Consider the following 22140-nt stretch of genomic DNA (forward strand, 5'->3'; position numbering starts at 1 on the left):
ATAACAAAGCAAAGAGTGCAGTTTGCATCAGATGTAATGTGCATATTTTGGTAAGGGAAGTATGATTCCAAGTAATATGACCATGTGAAGTGTAGGTTTCGAAAAAGGTGTGAGGGAAATGAATGATTTAATGGATGTATAGAAGGGTAACATTTGTATCCATTCAAGATCCTTGATATTGTTCAATTTTTCACCGCTTTAATTACATATCACAACTTTCTAGGTATATGCCTTTAAAAAAAAAAAAAAAAAAAAAAAAACGCTTTCTTAAGAACAGACGCATGATGTAACCTTCTGATTTAAACAATAACACAATATTTGAATGGCTAGATTAGTATACAACATTTTCCCTCCCAGGTTTTCTAGGTTAAGTGAACTATATTTGACATTACGCGTCACTTAGATTTAAACAGCGATTTGAATTTGAGGAATAGTCATAAGCTACAACCTTCAAACAAAAACAGTCTAAGCCATTAAGCAAGCCATTTTGTATCAAATATTTACTCTTCATATTACATAAAATAAGAAATTGAATATTATTTCAAGATTACCTACTGAATTATGTTACACATGCCTTATTTTTTGGTTGATAAGGAGACAAATTAAGGTTATTTTTTTTACATAATTAAGTCCATTTTTCAGTTAGTGAAATACTTAGACTTACCAATTTTATACGACTGCAAAACACATTTGGATGTATTATGTTAAAGGTGTGTAGTTGGAGTCTGTAGACAATTTGATTTCCGTAATTTAATACGAGTTTCCCTTGTATAGGTACTTCTAAGTTGGTACATGAAAGTTTAACACATATATGTCCACTGTGGTGGACGCCTTTTTCAACAAATGGTGGGCATTCCAGTGGGAACAAATTGTGCTCTTCTACTAGCTGACCTATTTCATCACTCTTATGAGGCCGACTTTATAGCTGATCTGATTCGAAAGAAAGAATATCGTTTAGCTAGAACCTTTAATTTCAGTTTCCACTATATAAGTGACGTATCATCTTTAAAATTCCTAATTTAATATTTGATACATAGCATCTATGCCCCCCCCCAAAAAAAAAAAAACAAAAAAAACTTTGAGATAAAGGATACAACAGACCTTGACCTACAGTTAGAAATCGATGTATGATCAGATTCTAAAATTACAGTTATTTAAATGGTTGAAATTTTTACCATTATTTCTTTTCTCAGCTCTTCGCTTCACACAAAATTACTAGAAGATTTTTGTTGTTTATTTTCTAGTGATATTTAACTGAACTTTTTAGTGCCACCTGGGGATAGAACTACTTTGATTTGTGTATGACTACAATTAAGGCAAAGTCTTCTTTCTCCTTCTGATGTTATTTTTTAGTGTAACAGAAATGGCCAAATAATTTGGATTGACAAATTAATTCACTTTAAGACATTAGAGTTAAATAACTTTGAGGCCTATCGAAGGACTAACTGAAAACACTGCCATTGGTATTTGACCACTTATTGGTCAATTTGCTCAAATTTCTTTGTTGAAAATAGGGTAACTTTGCTAAGGGTTTAAAAAAAAACCTGGATGGATTTTGGTAAGTGTTGTTCAAAAGTAAAGGTAAAAGATAGGGGAATGGCAACATATATTTTTTCAATTTATTTAAAATAAGTGGAATACAAATACTTTCAACTATTATCATTACACAATTATCAAGTATCATGATACTTGCGAGAAACATACTTTAAATTATATAAATAACCCCATTCCCTCAAAGTGTTGTAATACTTTAAACAAATGCTACTACCAATTAATTTAATGTTAATTCCAGTAAGTAGTTAAAACTATCACGAAAGAAACTAGAGGCTCAAGAGAGCCTGAATCGCTCACCTGGTTAACCATTTCCTTATTTGAAAAACTTGAGGAATGAGACAGGCTAAGTTAAAATCAACTAAATTGTCAAATGCAGGAAATGCTTTTCATAGCATTTTCATGGCCTGAACCAGAATTTTGCTAAAGGCAACAATTTTTTTTTTTTTTTCAAAAACCCGTCTTAATCCGAACGGTCAATTTGTGTGGGATACCCTAAGGAACATGTATGCTAACTGTCATTGAATTCTGTAAAATGGATTTTGAGAAGCAGATTTTCAAAGTTGCATATGCGAAAATATAAAAAAAACTGTTTCAGGGGCCGTATGACCAATCGTTTTGAAAATTTTGGTCATAGGTCTGTCTCATAATGCTAATATTACCCAGACAGAAATTTGCTAAAGGCAACGATTTTTGAGTTATTTGCAAAAAATTGCCATCTGAACCTATGTTCTATTTTTAGTAACGGCGGCAATATTTTTTCATGAATCAACAATACCAACAACCATTTTGTGTGGAATACCCTAAGAAACATAAATGCCAAATTTCATTGAATTCTGTCCAATAGATTTTGAATAGATTTTCAAAGTTGCACATGCAAAAAATCCAAAAAAAATCTGTTTCCGGGGCTGTAACTCCTACATCAGTTGACCAATCATTTTGAAAATTTTGGCATAGGTCCATCTCATGATGCTGAACAATTTTATTCCTGCCAGATATTTGCTAAAGGCAACGATTTTTGAGTTGTTTGCAAAAAACTGCAATCTGACCCCTATGTTCTATTTTTAGTAACAGCAGCCATGTTTTTTCAATGATCAAAAATCCCAACGATCATTTTGTGCAAAACACCCTAAGGAATAATCATGCAAAGTTTAAAACCTGTCAGTTTAGTAGTTTCAGAGGAGAAGATATTTTAAAATTTGTCCACGACGACGACGGACCCCAAGTGAGCTAAAAAGCATCGTTATAGAAATATCCTTATTGTGACATGAATCGCCATTCATACAGAAGTTTAAAGGTACCAGAAGTTCAGCAGGTTTTTTTTTCCACACTCATTTGTAATATGCAATCTATCAAAATTTCATATTCTATGTATTTTCTAAAATAAAATAAACCTATTTTTTTTAAACTTCTATCCTTAAAAATCTGAGAGAAAAATGCTCATTACAAACTGTGTCAGTATACCAATCTGTTATTCCAAAGTTCTTCTTCCTTTCATTTGAACAGGGTACGTGACTGATCAACCTAATGCCGGAAAATAAATGCTATTTTTCCTCCATTCCCCTGGGTGAACAAATAGGAAAAGTGTTTTTTTTTTTTTTTTCAAAAAAATACATCCATTTTATGACACAAATAAATATTTACAAAGGTCTAATACTATAGTTTGACCCTTGTCTGGGAATATTACAATCACTGAACACATCAAGGAAGACAGCTTTTTTCCCTCCTGAAAAAAAGAAATAAATTCAATGCAGTTCAATCCATAAATAATGAAAACTGAACAAAATAAAACCATATTACTTATGGCTGTCATGAACTTGTAGTGAATCCATCTGCACAATGAATACTTATTTGTACAAAATGCCAATAGTTTTTCTTTCTTTTTTCTTCTTCCCTGAATTGACTTTTTATGAGCAACTGAGCGGGTGTTGCTAGAAAAACAGAGGATGCTTACCATATCAGTGCACTATGGTTATGCTTCCAGTTTTTGTGGAGTCTTAGATGCTTATTTACTTCTGTTTTACCTTGCATGTACAGTAGTCCCACTCTTGAGAGAACAACCCATTTGCAACATAAAAGAGGCTTTACAAAAGGGGTGGTCTCTATAAAGGAATTGATCTGAAAATCAAAATGGCTGAAAATATATACAAAATGTTCCTTATGTAACAGATTTGCTTTTCTTTTGTAGGACCTTTATGTATAATCCAGATAATGTCTGTTACATGTTTTATGAATATTAAAATGCCTTTTATTATCTGTTTAAAATGCAAGTATGACACATTAAAATATAACAATGTATTTAAACATAAGATGCATTCATTAAAAGAACTTGAACGTGTACATTGTATCAGATTTACTTTGAAAAATGAACTGATGTCAGACTGTTTTCATAATTAAAATGTTCTCCTTTTTCCAAATAATATTTTGAATTTGCATTTTACACACCTTAAAATCTGCCGCCAGCTTCCTCAAACTGTGACCCTTTTCAGTTAATTTAATGACTTTAACTTTGTTTTCGAGTGTCAACACTTTCATTTTTTTTTAACAGATGTCATCTTTGTTTACCAATTGTGCAATCACAGAAGTGTAACTTTAACCTTTCAGGTCAAACTATTGAACATCCGGTCTCAAACTTCTGGTTTATCATTGTTATCAAAGTTGTCAATAAACAACAGCATGGTTGTTTTTGAGAGGACAAAGGATATTTTTGGCCGAAAAAAGGTGGCCTTCAAAAAGGGGTTAATTAGTATATAAAAGAGTTAATGCAAGAGAAATATGGCCAGGAGAAAGGAGTGGTCTTTCAAATGAGGGGCCCTAGAAAGGGGGACTGCTGTATAATATTTCAGTGATTTTTTATTCTTGGTTGTGTGTCAGTTATCCATGCCTGTCTTTGTCTCTGAATTACATTCTTTTAGTTTCCACTATAATCCTTGAACTCTCTCATCATTAGTTTGATAAAGAAGTGTATTTCTTATAAAAAACATATCCCCAATACATAAACAAAACTGTAAAATTTACTTATTTTATTCATCTCTTGCTTTCTAACCTACTAGGTAAATTAAGCAATGAAAAACACATTTTTTACTAAAATGCAGTTCTTTTTTCTGGAAAAGTAGAAAATCAACATTTTAACTACACAATTTCATTGTGCTTTATATGCTAACAAATAAAAATGCTTACAAAAATCTCTTAAGAATGTCATTTCCAAACAGTTTCCAAATACATAAACCTATGGTGCTGCTGCAGGGCACAGTTGTTCAGTTTAACCTAAACAACCTGGCATCTGACATCTATCATTGATTGCTTGATCCTATAAAAAACAGATAATTACTTTTAATACATGAAATAAAACACAATTTGCCAAAATTATACCACAATACTTGAAATTCTATGCATTATGCTATGCAAATTAGGCCTCAGACTGAATCATGAACAATTTATGGTTTACTGCAAGAAATATCACTAAAGTATGATAAAAGAAGATATTCCAGACCTGTCAACAACTACAATATTCGTCATAATAGAAATTTGCATTAAAATTGTTCTACAACATGGCAAACATGAATAAATTTGATATTAAGTGACCAAAATCCTCAAAAATATATATTATTTTTAGAAAAAATACCAATTAAGAATAGCAAAAATGCATTAGGTGAGTGATTTTTACTTTCAAATGTAAGTGTGCACACATACACAGAAAAATTCTATATCAGCCCAAACACAAAAATATGTTTGTTTGCTGTTTCTCAACCCAATGATTTAAAGCTTAGGTCAGTAGGTAGGAAAAAACAAATTCTTCTATTGAAATTATCAGAGAGGAAGAAATGCATAAGGAATGTAACATAAGTGAGGTAATTAGTTAGTCTCGTATCCATGATGATTTATTATTATTTTATCCATAATTTTATGTTGCTTATGATGTTATATAAAAAGTGTGTATCAATTATATCATTGATATGTTAATTTGTAATTATATTGTAATGATCAATATCTTGAATTATGATACATGTACAACTTTCATGCATATAGAATGTTTCAAGAAATTTGATTTTAACTTAAAAAACCTAGACCAATCCACAAAGATTGGGAAACTGTCAAACCTTAAAGTCAAAAGCACATGTTTTCTACTTTCACTTTGGTGGTGTTGTGCTGCAGTACTCCTTATCAACTGGACATACCTCCTCTTTCCTGTCTTTGAATCTGTATATAAAAATCACACATTTTATCTACTTGGATACATCTTTAAATATGGCCAAAATTCAAGTCAAAAATTACATGCAGCTGTTTAAAAAAAAAAACATAAAAGGAACTCTGACTATTTTATTAGCCTCCCTGTTTTGACGTAGACCCGCTCAAGAATATCAATACAATACTTGTACCTATTACTATAGGCAAAGTTTGCGATAAATTTTTTAAAAAAATCTTGAGTAAATGTGATATGTTTTGAAATACCTTACAAGTTTTTTTTATAACTTCCATGGGAAATAAGGTTGTAGCCGACAAAGAAGTTGGTTTGTTAAGGGCAAAATTTGGCCTCAAAAACAAAGTCTACATGAAAAAACTCTAATATTGTTTCTCAAGCTCTTTAATGTGTTCTATAGTTGATTTGATTGGTTTATGGTAATAATTTGAACATATAAGCCCTTCAAACTTGACCGAGATTGGAAAAATCTGTTAAAAAGGCTGGAAAACACCAAATTTTGTGTAGTTTATTACTCTTTGAACAATGGCCACATGCATGTTGAATCTCTTGCTTCATATATTTTGTGTATAATTGTCAGTTACAACTCGTGTAAAAATATCTTGAGTCAACAGATGTGTGGCAACTTCCGCTCCACACAAAAATCACCGTAAAAATTGCAGAAATGTTCAAGGTTTTTGTAAAAGTCTCATAAATGCACACTGTTATTTCTGGAATAAAATCATAAATCTTGTCAAAAACATCTTAAATTCAGTGTTTGCCACCATTTTACTATACTGCTATTACTTAGAAATCAGATAATCAAATTTTCAAAAAAGCCCAAATTAAGAGGCAAAAAAGGGTCCTTACCAAACATTCTCCTTTATAGGTATAAATTCTGAAAAAAAAACTCCCATTACTTTCTATGCTTAGCCATCACAAAATCAACACCCATATTTTTTTACCATTCAAAACCTGGATTTTTCATATATTGTTTAGATAAAAAGATAAATAGTTTCATCTTATGCCGCTGTCAAACTATATGGTCATGCAGAACTTTTTGGCAATTCACATGGCTTGTTTGTAAACAATGTATTTCAGCACTGTGTTTCTATACAGGACATCCCTATTCTTTAGATCTTTGGTGAAAAAAAATATTTCAGTTCTTGAAAAAAAAAAAAAATAAAAATTACTAGAAAAATGAAAGTACTGTAAGAAAAAAATTCAAACCAAGCAGTGTTATTCAATGGTCTAAGTTCTGGCACTCATTTCCTTACCTCAAATTTTTCTCCCCAAAATGGGCAGTGCTTGTTGATCTCATGAATATTTAGTGGTTTTATACCTATAAGGGAACAAATTCCATCAAACCTAAATATTTTTCAGTAAATTACTCATTTTTATATTCAAAGACCAAATATTATGCTTTATTTAGTATCTTGCCTCCACTTGTGGCCAGAGTAAATTTTATATTATTCAGCAAAACTTTCAGGGGTTGAACATTTTTTTGGGAAGACCCGAGCCCTGGACTTTTTCATCTTTTGTACACTAAGCCCGAACAATGTTATGTCAAGTCCCAATCAATATAAATGCAATTTTGTTATCTGATATTCTTATGTATAATTCTAGGTTTGCAGGGAAGAAGACACAGTGTCAATTGATTCCATCTCCACATCTGATGCCTTGTCATCAGCTTTCCATTTCTGCATTTTTTTTAACTGTGAAATTATAATTGAGCAACGATCTTATCCTCAAAAAATTATCAACAAAATTTGATCTTTATCATTCCAGCGCTTGATTAATAAAATTTGTAGCATGTCAAAAAATGTGTCTGATCAAGCGCAGGTGTGATTCAGACTTGAGAATGACTAATCAATAGATCGATCTAGTAAATACCCATTCTAAAAATAAAGTTATTACTATTTATAGGTCAGGGAATAGATCAAGAAACATGGTCCAAATAATGACAACGAAATCTTTCAAAAATTAGTTCTATTTTTTTTAGATTTGCCATGCCCGACAGACTTATTTCATTGAAAAACGACAAGTCCCGAGGTGCATTTTTTTTAGTCCTGGGCATCGGGCTTTAGGAATTTTCAACCCCTGACTTTTCAATTTAAAAAAAATTCTGTTGATTTCTTGAAGAAAACCACTTAACCAAAAAAAAGGCACAAGAATATCTGGTAATGATAATCAAATATTGTTTCTAGAATTTTACAATGTAATTTCATGACAAAATTTTAAAAAAGGGACACTATGCTGTTCACTTGAAAAAATACAAGTTTAGGAATGGAAACACACCCCACAATAAAGGGCTTACACATACAAATTCTGAAGTATATGAAATACAAGTGACTAATTTTGTGAAACTAACACTGGATGAATATGATCTTGTGACTAAATCTCCAACAAGCAAACATTCAACAGAAATTCCAGTCTCCATGACATCTATGCAGTTGTTGTGTACAAATCAGGCAGCTAAGACTGAAGTAGAAAATGTGCTGAGAATAAAATTAAGACTGCACAAGACAAATCTTTACATTAATCTAACTAAATAAGTTATTCAGAAGTACTTTGATATATGAAAGCCATATTTATACATGTAAAAAAAGAAAGTTTTTCAATACATGTAAAATAGAGAGTTTTGGAGTTTTTCAAATGTCTATGGTAGAACACATGAAAATAGCTCCCCCCCCCCCCATTTTTTTTTGAAATCCCTAAAAACAAGAGAAACCTACATAAAACTTTTATTTTTATTCACTGTCAAGAAATACAGTTATGAAATTACTATAAAAAGTAGATATGGAAAACAGAAATATGAGCATATGATGTAAATGGTGCATGATAAAAAAAATAATGAAAACAAGGGAGGTAATTAAATAGACCATTTTTCAACTGATTGATTATATGAAAAATAAATCCTTTCTAAAATTGAATTAGAAGGAAATTTATAGTAAAAACTTTTATTTGTGCCTACAGATCTGAAAGAAAGACAAATAGAACTGTAACAATAGGAAAAAATAGTGACATGTAGAATAAAGTATTTAGAGAGCACATACAAATGTCACCGAAGTAAAAAGGTTACTTAGACAGGATTTATTGAAAGAACAGAAATGGGATTCAGCTTGAACAGAAGTGGCAAAGTGTACTAAGTGCAAATACAAATCAAAAACCTTTAACTTGTACGAAGACGTTGAAAGCAACAAGCACGGTCGTCGTGCAGCCAAAATACATGTAAATGTAGGCAGGCAAGTGGGTCTTCAACACACACCAATAGGTACATCAAGTTACCATCAAGTTTGTATGGCATCAAATATCCCCCCTCCATCTGTATCAGGTATGCAGTATAGATCAAATTAAGTGGCTAAAATAACAGAAAAGAAAAATGAAGACATGAAAATGCAGAGAGAAAAGGTAAAAAGGGTGAAAAGACTACATGGCTAGGATCCTAAGACAAAAAATGTCCAGGCCGATGGAATCTATATCAGCAGAATATATTAAGGTATTGGAAAAACGCCATTCCAACTAGCAACACAGTCTAACTTCTCTGTAACTGACAATGAAACATTCAAACATTATGTTGTAGCCACAAATCAAAAATCAAAGCTGTGCTCATAAAAAAGAAAAAGCATACAGTAAACCAGAGGCTCACGTGAGCCTGTATCGCTCATCTGGTTTAATTACTTGCTAAATATTTCATATAATTTTGCGTAAATTTACAAGGAATTTTCCTTAGATGAAGATTTTCTTGCAATTTAAAGCATTGGTAAACAGGAATTATTGCATGGGACAGGTTGGAAAGGGGACATAATGCATAGTTTGCAACCCCAACATACTAAAATCCGGAACCAGGCCTTTAAAAATGCAGAAATTGCCATTGTTTTGCGGAATCCATGAAATTTCTGCAAAACACAGCGTTTCTTAGCCTCCAACATGATTACTTTGCTAAAAAACTAATCTTATTAAACTAGGCATTTCACATCCAGTTTTGTATGGAAATATAGTTTACAAGGCACATAAATGCAAACAATGTCCATCAAATCTTAAGAATTATTTAAATAGACTGATTCATAAAGGATATAAATTCGACATTGTTGTCAGATCATTAAATCTTGTCTTTGTAGGAAAAAATATTGATACTCTTATTAGATCATTACATTATAACTTAATCATTCATATTTTAGCATTTTAGTCATTGCACAACTTCTTGCTAGACCAACATAGTCTATGATGTTGCAGTTCTAAATCCTTTGGAAGTTTTGTAACTGATATTTTTTGTGTTGGGAGGCTTGAAGATTTGTCATCCTTATTTGTGTCCTGAGCTTGCTTTCAGTAACTGCGAGCATTCATTGTTTATACCTCATTTGTTTGTCTTCTATGTTATTGTTAATAATTGTTGAGGTACTTTTCTAATGAATTGGATGTATTTCAGGTTGATTTTTACTGTGTGTCTAACTTTGTATTTATTTTAGCCTTTGACCATATAGAGGGGGAGGGTTTGGATCCAACAAAACTAGTTTAACCCCGCTGCATATTGTTTGCGCCTGTCCCAAGGCAGGAAATATAGTCGCTGGCATGTAGTTGTCTTTTTTTAAAACATTTTAGTTTCTTACCATAAATGATAAACTGATATAGTATTGAGGAAGGGCCGGACCTTTTTCGGGATGCTGGGATCAGAGGTTTTTAAGCTCAGGATTTCGGGATTTCTAAGAATTAAGCCCGGGATTTCCGGAAATAAATCCACCGGGAATCGGGATTTTAGCAGTTTTTAAGTTCCTTTGTTGTTCGGGATTTCGGGATTTAGTAAAAATAAAGTCGGGATTTCGGGATCAGACCCCCTCCAGCCCCCTTCAGTATTGTGTTCACTGATTTATCCACTTTGTTTTTATTGGGGCAATTTAGAGCTTGCTACATGGAGGAAATTTCCCACTTGTTGAAGATCATGTGGCGACCTCTAGATGTATATTTTCTCAAGCGGAAACTTTGGTTAAGTTAAGATCCACATTGGCAGCCATTTTGAAATGGCAAAAGAATCACAAGCTTTCATCTCCTCATGCCAACGATCATTTGTTTCCAGTTTTGTTTCATTTGGTCAAGCGGTTTCCGAGAAAAAGATTTTTACATGTTTTTCTCATAGGGTCCAATGTTAAAGTAAGATCCTCAGTGGCGGCCATTTTGAATTTCCGATTGGCACCAAAATCACAAACTTACATCCCTTCATAAAAGTGAACATTTGTGTCAAGTTTTGTTTAATTTGGTCAAGTGGTTTCCGAGAAGAAGATTTTTACATGTTTCTCCCATAGGGTCCAATGTTAAACTAAGATCCTCGGTGGCGGCCATCTTGAATTTTCGATCGGCACCAAAATCACAAACTTTCATCCCCTCATACCAGTGAACATTTGTGTCAAGTTTGGTTTTATTTGGCCCTGTGGTTTCAGAGAACAAGATTGAAATGTAAAAGTTTACGGACGGACGACGGATGCCAAGTGATGGCAAAAGCTCACATGGCCTTTGGCCAAGTGAGCTAAAAACTAAATTAACATGCAAGACAGTATTGGAAATGAACAAGCCTGGGCAAGAACTGCGAGATGGGTTTGAGCTTAATGAAGTAACCACAGATCCAGACAGTAGTGCATATAATGCTGCAGAAAGCATGGTCAACAAAGGTCTTACTTCAACTGAACCAGTACATTACCTCAACAAAAGACCCATGTCAGCCAACCATAGGAAGTATGTGACAAATCTGTCAAGTGTGTGTGATATAATGCCAGCTCGCTTGAAAACCCCCCCAAAAAAACACCTCCATGGGCTGTTTGCTTCTGACATAGCAGCAAGGTGACAAGCAGAATACATGACACTACAAAATTCCTGATGGGGCTCTATCAAAACTATCATATGTTACTGATGCCATAGTATCATAGTGAACTGTTCCTGTGGTAACCATTCAAAATGTTAACTTTATTTATTTGCATGTTCAAAAATTAAGAAATCTAAGACTTGGATTGAAAAAAATGCTTACTTAAAGCAGGGAAATTTTGAAATTGAATCAAATGAGAAGTCCAAACATGTTTTACAACAAATTATAAACTACCGCCTAGATAAAGTGATGCTTGCTACATATAAGTTGAGCCCCGTAATCACGCTATTAGAAGTACTGTACCAGCAAATATAAACTATGCGAGAAATTTTTCCAGTTGAATCCATACGCCAATCCATAAAGTCAACAAGGGCACTGGCAACTCTATCATCAGACTGTGTGTAGTCTGATCAAATCAGGGTCAACAGTGGCCAAGTCACTGAAAACCAGAGGCTCCTAGGAGCCTGAATCGCTCACCTGGTTGAATTTTGCCTTTCAAGGGCAATAAATTAAACAAGAAATTCCCCAACAATTTTGACTCAAGAAAACTTTGATAGGACTTATCATAAGTATCATTTCAGCAAATGAAAGTTAAAATCTATCATAGTTTTCAAGACATTGGCTGAAAACTGAAAAAATAAAAACCTGTCATTTTCCCCTGTCAAGGGCAATAACTCTTATAAGGAGGCATCTAACAACTCTTATGCCTGAAGACTTTTGTAGTCCTACAAATAAGGATCGTATCATATTTTGAAAGAATTTGGCTAAACCTAATGGTTTTGGAGATATATGTGAAAAACTACTGTCTAACCCCTTTGTTCTATTTTTATTAACGTGGACCATTTTTTTTATGGATCAAAAATCCCCACATCAGTTCTATGCAGGATACCCCAAAGAACACTCATTAGAAGTTGGGTACCAATTGGTCAAGCAGTGTCAAAGGAGAAGATTTTTTAAAGAAATAACATTAAAAATAGGAAAAAACATTGAAAAAGAGCAATAACTCCAACATGGCTTATCATATGAAAATGAAAATTTTTTAAATCAGCTAAACCTACAGTTTTGGAGATATTTGCAAAAAACTACTGTCTGACCCCTATGTTCTATTTTTAGTAACGGAGGCCTTTTTTTTTGATGGATCAAAAATCCCCACTTCAATTCTATGCAGGATACCCCAAAGAATATTCATACAAAGTTTGGTACCAATTGGTCAAGTAGTGTGAGAGGAGAAGAGTTTTGAAAAATTGTTTAACGACGACGGACAAGTACGACGGACTCCAAGTGATGGCAATAGCACATACGGCCTTTGGCCAGGCGAGCTAAAAATGGCACTTTGAAGATATGGGTTCCCAGAAAACACACCTATACTAGCTGAAACTGACACACAATACAAAAAAATTCTTGTCACCATAGAACAACACAGTTTCAGCCTTCTACCCAAGCTAGAAGCTCACTAGCAGAAATGTAACAGTAAAGAAGAAACTTATAGTTTCATGATGCCTCCAAGTGATGGCAATAGCACATATGGCCTTTGGCCAGGCGAGCTAAAAATGGCACTTTGAAGATATGGGTTCCCAGAAAACACACCTATACTAGCTGAAACTGACACACAATACAAAAAAAATTCTTGTCACCATAGAACAACACAGTTTCAGCCTTCTACCCAAGCTAGAAGCTCACTAGCAGAAATGTAACAGTAAAGAAGAAACTTATAGTTTCATGATGCAAACATACTTTGTAAGACAGCAAGCAATCTAAGATCACTTGGACGAGATCCAGAGTGCCCAGGCTATCCTGGTAACTGTTCAGCCAACATGAAATGGAGTGCTACAATAGGCAATGAAGAGAGGTATTTTGAAATACTGGGTGATATGCTAAATGACCATTTATATTTGGACAATTAACAACAGATGGTGATAGTCATACGTTCAGATGATTTAGCCGGAAACAAGAAGAAAATTTAATTATCATACCTGAGAACCGTCGCGACACCAGATACTTAGCCAAATCACAAATGCGAGACTGTGACAATGCTAAATTTAATGAAATGATGCTACAGTTTGTAACTAAAACAGATTGCACAATGCTAAAAAAAAAAACGATTTGCTTTTGACTTAAGCAACAGCTGCACAAAGGGTTCAACTTCGCTCTTAGTCTTAGGGAGTTTGCAAGAGATATGAACAAACTTGTAAACAGATTTAGCTATGCAACAGATAGTATCATTGCGTGTTATACAAGACATTGTTTAGAAAAGTACAAATCATACTCCTATGTATGTAAAGGTACTGAGAAAGATCACTGGGGCAAAGACTTTATGCCAGATGTGGAAGCAAAATGCTTGTACATGACAGAGGATGATAAGAGGCTTGGGTGTAATATAATCAACATTAGATTTGGTCGGACAAACTTCGTTAAGACTCGTTTTGGGACAGTGACACTTAAGTGTGAGGCTGTAAACCGAGGCTATGGAAAGTCAGATCCAAAAGAATCCACTCACCTGAGGATCTGTTCTGCTCCTATTAATTCATACTACTGTCTGACTACAAGTGCAAGCAGGATTAATCATGGACCAGGGGAATCTTGCCACTTCCGACAAATTTGTATCCAGTCACCAAGCTGAAAAGACAAAATGAGAAATATGAATATGATAAACAAAAGACACAAAAAATGAAAAAAAAGTTAAGAATTGTTTCTACAATCAGGAATTTTACAACTTATGACTCAATACTGGATGAGCCTGGAACATATAAACAAGAGGCTCCCAGGAGCCAAAATCCCTCATCTGTTTAAATTTTTGCTTTCAATTGCAATAACTGTAACAAAATGGTGTTGGACAAGTATGACTCCATGAAGACTTTGTTAGGGCATATCATGAGGATCATTTCGTCAATCAAAAGTTTCATTCTATCTATTATAGTTTTCAAGATATTATCATATTTTTTTTTAATTCAAACTCATATTAAGTATTTACATTTCATGTCATTTAAAGACATACAATTTGTGTTATTACTAAGAGCACTGAAGATGAAATGTGTAGATTTCAGATATTTAATATCACAAATCTACATGTATTTACCATATTTGACTGCACAAGGCAAACAATAAGGGCATCTTACCATATTTGACTGCACAAGGCAAACAATAAGGGCATCATGTTAATATAGTATTAATGTATGGCTTTTTCTGTATTGGCCCTGTTACATGCCCGAGGTATTAATAATGGCCATTACAGCCATCCGAGGCTATTAATAAAAAGGGCATATTACAGGGCCAATATGGAAAAAGCTTTGCATTGATACTTTTTTTAACCAACTTTATATCTATTACTGAAACATATGATTTCACCTTAATTTGAAATAAGTCTGTATCTCGATGAATCAAATATTTATGAAAATAAATCATGATGGTGTTGTTTCTAATAATCACCCCCCCCCCCCAAAAAAAAAAAAAGAAAATAATAATTAATCTCTAGTACAAGATTAAACATACCTAATAATTCAATATACTCAGTTCCAGTACCATCTTTCAACAAATTTAAATCTCCTAATCTAATTACATGTAATTGAATTAGATCACTCTTACTTAAAGTTGTCACTTATTAAAGGTAAGAAAAACTATTAATGCCCCATACTAAAATTAGTAATGCATGGCTGTGATTTCCTAGTGACCGGCTGTAGGAATTTCCAAATCGTAACTACCAGTTGTAAATGATGGGCATTTCTATACATTTTATGTTGGATAATAAAATTCTATAAAACTTTTAAAGTTTGGACAAACAGAGAAGACAAGCAATAGTTAGAATTGCAAACTAATTCTTGGTCTATTTATTAACAATTGACATTATTTCTATCTTACATCTACTCCACATGATTTTTCATTGATACATGTAGGAATTAATACACATTTGTACATATATGTAAATAAACTAAACTGGTCATTGTGCCCTGTACAAGTAATACAAATGTACACTCTCCCTTGCATAACTACTATTGATCCTGTCACATAATATGTGTCTGAACAAGGTTTAATTTAATATATATACATGTATCTTCATATGTAGACTGCTCTATTTAGGTTACAGACCACCAATTCAACCAATGAGCATTTGGAACGTACGCAAAAATAGTTCTACGCAGAAATTACCCCTGTTCCTCATAGTGCTGTGAAAAAAGTTCTCATCTCCTTTAAAAAATTTAAACAGTTTCTGAAAGGAAAAACATTTCTGTACATTTTATAGGTGCATTTTGCTTCTTGTGATGTGAAGCCTAATCTCCATAATGATTTCTAAATATACCCCTATCTTGTGAAAACACTGGGATTTCCCATGCTATTTATAGACACTTCACTTCCGGTGACCAGTACTGCACTGCAAGTCAGCTAACCCCACATGCCATTCAGAGGATTGTGAGCTGGCATATGTAGAATCATGCTGATATATAGTCCTCTGCAGGTTAAAGTTAAGGTAAAGTCCAGAGAAGCCATTGAATATTGTGAAATTAGCATAGAAGCCTATGGGAAGTGGAATTAGTGGTTTTTAGCCTCTACTGTTATTGGATGAATATATATATAATAAGGTTAAGATTATGTTTTGTAAAAATAAATTCATCTTTTCTGATAGTTTTCAAGCCTTTTCCTATTTTTTTTACTTACATTTATTTCAAACAGTGAATGTGATTTTTAAAAACTTCAGGAAACACATGGATGTATGTACAGGTACGTGTATCTCCGTTGTTCCACTGTTGCTGTTGTCAAGAACCTACCTCGCCTGGGAAAAAAATATAACTCCAAATGTATTATCCACATCAAAGCATAGCTTTTCCATGATAGGAAAGGCAATCATTGTCTTATTTGCAGCTGTCAGCTGTGTCTGAATTTTGTTTATGTTACATGATATGTGTAAAATATTCCCATCATCCATCGAGAACTGCAATAGGATACAAGAGTACAATTATTCGTAATGCATTTTCCATAGGGTACCTATGTACTTTGAAAATTAATTTCAACAAAACCACACAAATTAGCAGAAAATGGGTTTCAGTTCCTAAAACTAGAAAAGCATACTTTTTATTTGCATAAAAAAAAAGTATATGGTCATGCGGCAAAAGTTGATCGAAATTTCAGTTGTTATGGACTCTTGAAAATTCAGCACAAAATACACTGGAAAAAAATGAAGCACCTAGATTTCATTTATGAGAAATCATTTCAACCCTATAACAAATTATTAATTATTACCAAAATAAAATCAATCATAAATGGGTAAGTTTTGAAATGAAAATAAATTTCAAGCCATATCCAACCAATCAGGTACCACCTTGTATTCAGTACTCAGTACCATGTTGGAGTAAAAAAGTTCCCGGTAGAATGTAAACAAATAATTGCGCATTTGTATCCTATCAAAACATGAAGCGGTTAAGAATCAGTACTCAAGTTCGCATTTATAAAGCACATCTTAACACAAGTACAGAAACCAAGTTAGGTGAAAATCTGTTAAAGTTTAGTCGAGATATTCCCTTTTTAGGTTGGAGTGCGAGTTTGCGGCCAGTGCTGAAAAATTTCCACAGAAAGCAAAAATCAAAAATTAAAAATGGAAAATTTCTTGTTAAAATATCTTAGAAATTATTCTCACTTATGTTTTCCAACACTTTAAGCAATACTCCTTTTATGCATGTACAAGTTGAAATCTAAATTTATTAAGGGTAGAATCTACCCTTTTAAAAGTAAAAATACAAAAAAAATGGAAAAAAGGTTCAAAACTTTCTAAATTAAGTGAAATGAAGATCCACTTTCTAACTTTATCATGTAATTTTTAATCGTTGGTGATAAGAGGTACCAGAATGACAGCAACAAATTTTGCTTGTCATCATAATAACTATAGAAGAGCCATGAGATCATCAAATGGCATCTTTGAAGAATTTTATATGTTTGAAGGGGGGGCACCTGTTGTTTATCCTGTAAATAGTGCAAAGACTGAACTTTTCACATCAACCTGTACTGCAAAACAAGTGTATAAAATAAACTTGCATCAGAGCACATCAACACTTATCAATGCTAAATTAACAGAGTCAACATTTCAAATTTATAAAATGTCAGGATTCAAAAAAGGAAATAAATACACATTTAAATCTGGGAATTTACCTCACAAAAAAGCAAGGACTAAACTTTCAACAGTGAAAAGTGACTTAGAAACACCTAAATACATTAGACTTACAAGGAAAACTCATGAACTGGTTGTTAATGATCCATACACTGATCCTGAGGAGAAGGCAGAGCGGTCCAGTTGTGCGGCCAAGTTACTGCGACCAAAATCTAAATCTGTTCCTGTTGCTAGGAAATCTAAGAAAGGAGCTAAAAAAAAAAGGTAGGACATGTAATAATAAATAATGTAATTAACTTACAATCAAACAGCTTATTAATGTAGATTAAAAAAAAAAAAATAAACAATATATGCCATATGTGCACAATTTTCAAACTATTTAGTTTTTCCTTAAAACTTGCTAATTTATTTCCAAGAACACAAATTCTTGCACTTTGTATAGTAATTAACCTTTATTTAAGTTATAAAGTAGGAAAAAATCAACTAGATATCAGCCAAATGTACATAAATGCTCCATTAAAAAAAAAATATTAAAATTAAGGGGGAGATAACTGTAAATTGCATTTGAATATAGAAATAACTTTAGTGTTAGTAGGACATAAAATATGGTTTCTTCTCTTATTTTCAGGTTGAATTCTGATTCCCACAGAGTGCTGTGCCTTTACAAGTCAGAAAACATGTGGAATTGCGCATTTAGAGAGCATATGATGAAAAGTCCAGACTGTGATGGTATTTTACTATACGATTTGGACATAGAAGAAAAAAGAGGTTTCTCATCAAGATTTCGACTTATTTGCGCATCGTTTAAATACTTTTCGAAGATGTATACACAGTATGAGGAACTTGAAACCGGCAGACCGGGTAGAAAACCCTCAAAACTAACAACTGGTGTACTAGTTGGCCTGAGTCAGACTCCAATTTGTCCTACAAGCTTGTGCAAAATCTTTCTAAGTGGCAATATCTCAACTCCAGCAGCCTCTAGCCTGCAAAGAAGGACAAATAAAGTATATAAAAACATTGTACAAGTTGTAAAAAAAGACATGAAAAGAAGAAGGGAAGAATTAGTTGAAATAAACCGCCTCCGAGGAAAGAAAAATCCAAGATGTATTAGTGTTCAAATGGATGGCATGTACAGCAACAGACCCAACCCAGGAATTGGACGCACACCGTTCCAACAAGCTAATCAGCTGAAAATGTAACAAAAAAACATAAAATTGTTAATTTGGTTGACAAAAATAAGCTCTGTTCAGAGCATTCTTCTTAGATATTGATTTTTGACTCAGGCCAACTCCAGTCTGAATGTACTGATGAATGCAGTGCTAATATTCCAATGGTGAAGAGCATTGGTGATGAATATGCATGGGCCAGGGAGTGCCTTGAAGACCTTTTAAAAGACAACATAGAAGTAGACTATTTAGTTACTGACCCAGACAGTTCAGCTTACAGAGCTGCAGTTGATTTGTATGAGGAGGGAAAATCAAAAACTGAGCCTCAGCATTTCATTGATACCAGGCATTTGTCGGAAAATATGCGGAAAAGTGTGGAAAAAGACAAAAGTCTCCTAAAAATCATACCAGCACGGACACAAAAGCAATGCCAAAAGCTACTGAATAACTTTGCAACAGACTTAACTGAAAGGTGCAATTCTGAAGTTGCTGTATGTACTAAGCAATTCGGAGGAAATTTTAAAAGAGTTAAATCAAAGATGTCTCATACAGTTGATGCAGTTATACGGTGCTACATGGGAAAACATGACTTATGCAAGAAACATTCTTTTGTATGTGGCAAGAGTGAGTGGCTCAAGAAGAGAAGTCTACTACCAAAGACATTCAAAATCATGCATACCCATGAAAACATGGATTTTATTCGTATCGCAGTAAATAAGTGCCTCGGACCAAAAGCACTTGAGAAGACCAGGCTTAATATGAACACTAACTTTGTCGAGGGTGTGAATCGTAGCATAAGGCGTTCCTTACCTTCAAATGTAATGTACAAAAAGAACTATTCTGGAAGGGCACACTCAGCCATCCATAGTGTAAATCTTGGTCCAGGTGAATCCATCCTTAAGTTGTGTAGTGCCTTACACTGTGACATTCCAGTTGGGAGTACAGCTTACCAGGCTCTAAAAAGTGTGCAGAAATTAGACATTTTACAAACGCAGCATAAGCAAACAATGGAATACAAGAAATATAGAGGTGAAAAACGTGAAAAACTGTACAAACTCAGGGATGTCATTAGAAGCCAGCAGCCGGCAAAAATCGCCGCCTACTCTTTCAAACGTCGCCGGCTACTTTCGTACCCCACAAAAATAAAATTCATGAAATATTCTTCAAGACCCTCTTTATATAATATACTGACAATATTCATCCACAAATATTAAAGATTGCACTTGAATGACGCATCAGTGTGACTTTAATGTATTGTTCGGTTGCTAAAATAAATAGTCCGCGTTTTTTCCCTGTTTCTAAATATAGACTTTCTTATTTTTACTGAACTAAAAATACTTCGTTTCCGGTCAGCAAAAAGCAACATGTCGGGCCGTAAAAGGTCAAAGCCTGTGACACAGGGACAATCATCTATCTGTAGTTTTTTGTCACCAGGGCCAGCTAAGGCCAAAAAGACAGACAGTGACAATGGTAGATATAAATTAACAATCATATTATTGATGATATTTAATATCTTATTTTAATTCGATAAAATACTAGCAAGGTCATTGGGTATGACAAGTGCCATTTTTGTCAAAACAAAATTTTCAACAAGATTGGATCGATTGATGGTTCAAGCCTGTAATGAGAGAAAAGATTGATATGGGAGTGGTTAATTATGCTAGTTAGCAAAACAATTTAGAAAAAAAAAAATAATTAAAAGCTCAAATTATTTATAATTACTTTGTTGTCACTTGTCTTAAGTGGAAAAAAGAAGGGTCTATGCAATGGGGAACTTTTCAATAATAAACAATTTGTTCAAAATTTTTAAAAAATATCACATTTTTTAGGCTTAACAAACAGAAACTTGTATAAAAATTGTAATCTTATTGTCCTGTACAATGGCCCAGGAGAGCCCTAGAATGCAGGATATTGCACCATTTACCCCAGAGCTTACGGGGGCCGCGAGCGGCCCCCGGACCCCCTGCCATAATGGGCGGGTTCGCCACCTACTTTATCTAATTAGCCAGCTACTTAAAAACTTAGTGACATCACTGAAACTGTATGAAAAATTAAGTGAAATTATTGCGTATGAGAAAAACTCGCTACTGAAAAGTGAAAAAGAACAGAAACCTTCTTCTCGAAACAAACACACAGACCATTCCTACAGTGTAAAAAAAAGAAAAGGAGAATTTCTGTTAGAAAATAGTTTTTATATTAATAAAATGAAATATTAAACAATATGGTTTCTGTGATTTTGAGCAGAGGCCTTGACTTTTGCAGTGAATTCTCTCCTGGTTAAACTCATGTTGTTATATGGCTATGTGGTCTGGCTTGACACACAGTTTCTCATGGCAGATATGGCTGCACTCTTTGTCATTAAAAGATTTTTGAAAATCATCCCTTGTGATCCTATGCCTTATCATGTAGGAAAGCCTGTGTGCAGTCTCCCTTTTGCCCTCTCGATCAGGCCATTTCACTACTAGGACCCCATAACCTGACTTGGACTTCCGTGCCCCTATCCATTCAATGCATCCCTTCTCATTGCCCATTAAAATAGCCTTTTTGAAAAACTTTTTCTCAATATCAGCCCAAAAAGCATCAATTTTAAAAAAAAAAGAATGATCAAAGTCACCACAGAGTTTGCAGGAAAGCTAAGCACCAAAAAACAGTGATGAAGAAAAAAAGTGAATGTGATAGTACACATTCTCTATAGGATACAAGAGCGCAATTATTAGTAATGCATTTTCCATAGGGTACCTATGTAGTTTGAAAATTAATTTCATGTAGTGTATGAACCACAACATATCAATGCAAGTATGATGGCATTCGATTGTTTTCTTGTAAAAAAAATGCCATCCCTTTAATACTGTCCTGTCATTCTGACATCTGGAAAATCAATGAAGCGTTCTTCTCCTTAGCAAATAAAGCATCAATTTTAAAAAAAAAAGAATGATCAAAGTCACCACAGAGTTTGCAGGAAAGCTAAGCACCAAAAAACAGTGATGAAGAAAAAAAGTGAATGTGATAGTACACATTCTCTATAGGATACAAGAGCGCAATTATTAGTAATGCATTTTCCATAGGGTACCTATGTAGTTTGAAAATTAATTTCATGTAGTGTATGAACCACAACATATCAATGCAAGTATGATGGCATTCGATTGTTTTCTTGTAAAAAAAATGCCATCCCTTTAATACTGTCCTGTCATTCTGACATCTGGAAAATCAATGAAGCGTTCTTCTCCTTAGCAAAAAATCCCTATCACTATCAGTATCTTAACACCCTTGCGTTTTAACATTGCCTAGAGAAAAA

At 33.6% G+C, this 22140-nt stretch overlaps 1 protein-coding gene, 1 long non-coding RNA gene and 1 pseudogene across 10 annotated transcripts in view; 1 reads left to right on the forward strand and 2 right to left on the reverse strand.

Moving 5' to 3' along the window:
* Positions 1–22140, reverse strand: part of LOC148602130 (E3 ubiquitin-protein ligase TRIM45-like) — a 113490-nt gene that overhangs the window by 87093 nt on the left and 4257 nt on the right. The window lies entirely within an intron of this gene.
* Positions 1606–17930, reverse strand: LOC148602133 (uncharacterized). 2 transcript variants are annotated; one of them, XR_015917293.1, is made up of 8 exons: positions 17794–17930; positions 16236–16350; positions 14083–14201; positions 8902–9092; positions 8103–8212; positions 5652–5751; positions 4732–4861; positions 1606–3277 (listed from the first exon to the last, which is right to left on the reverse strand). It is a non-coding gene; the product is annotated as an uncharacterized LOC148602133 (long non-coding RNA). The 2 variants fall into 2 exon arrangements; XR_015917294.1 differs by lacking the exon at positions 8902–9092.
* On the forward strand, positions 17329–21061 carry LOC148602134 (uncharacterized; annotated as a pseudogene).

This window comes from Perna viridis, chromosome 12 (assembly GCF_037379345.1).
Source record: "Perna viridis isolate PV_CMFRI_1.1 ecotype Kerala chromosome 12, ASM3737934v1, whole genome shotgun sequence".
Classification (NCBI taxonomy): domain Eukaryota; kingdom Metazoa; phylum Mollusca; class Bivalvia; order Mytilida; family Mytilidae; genus Perna; species Perna viridis.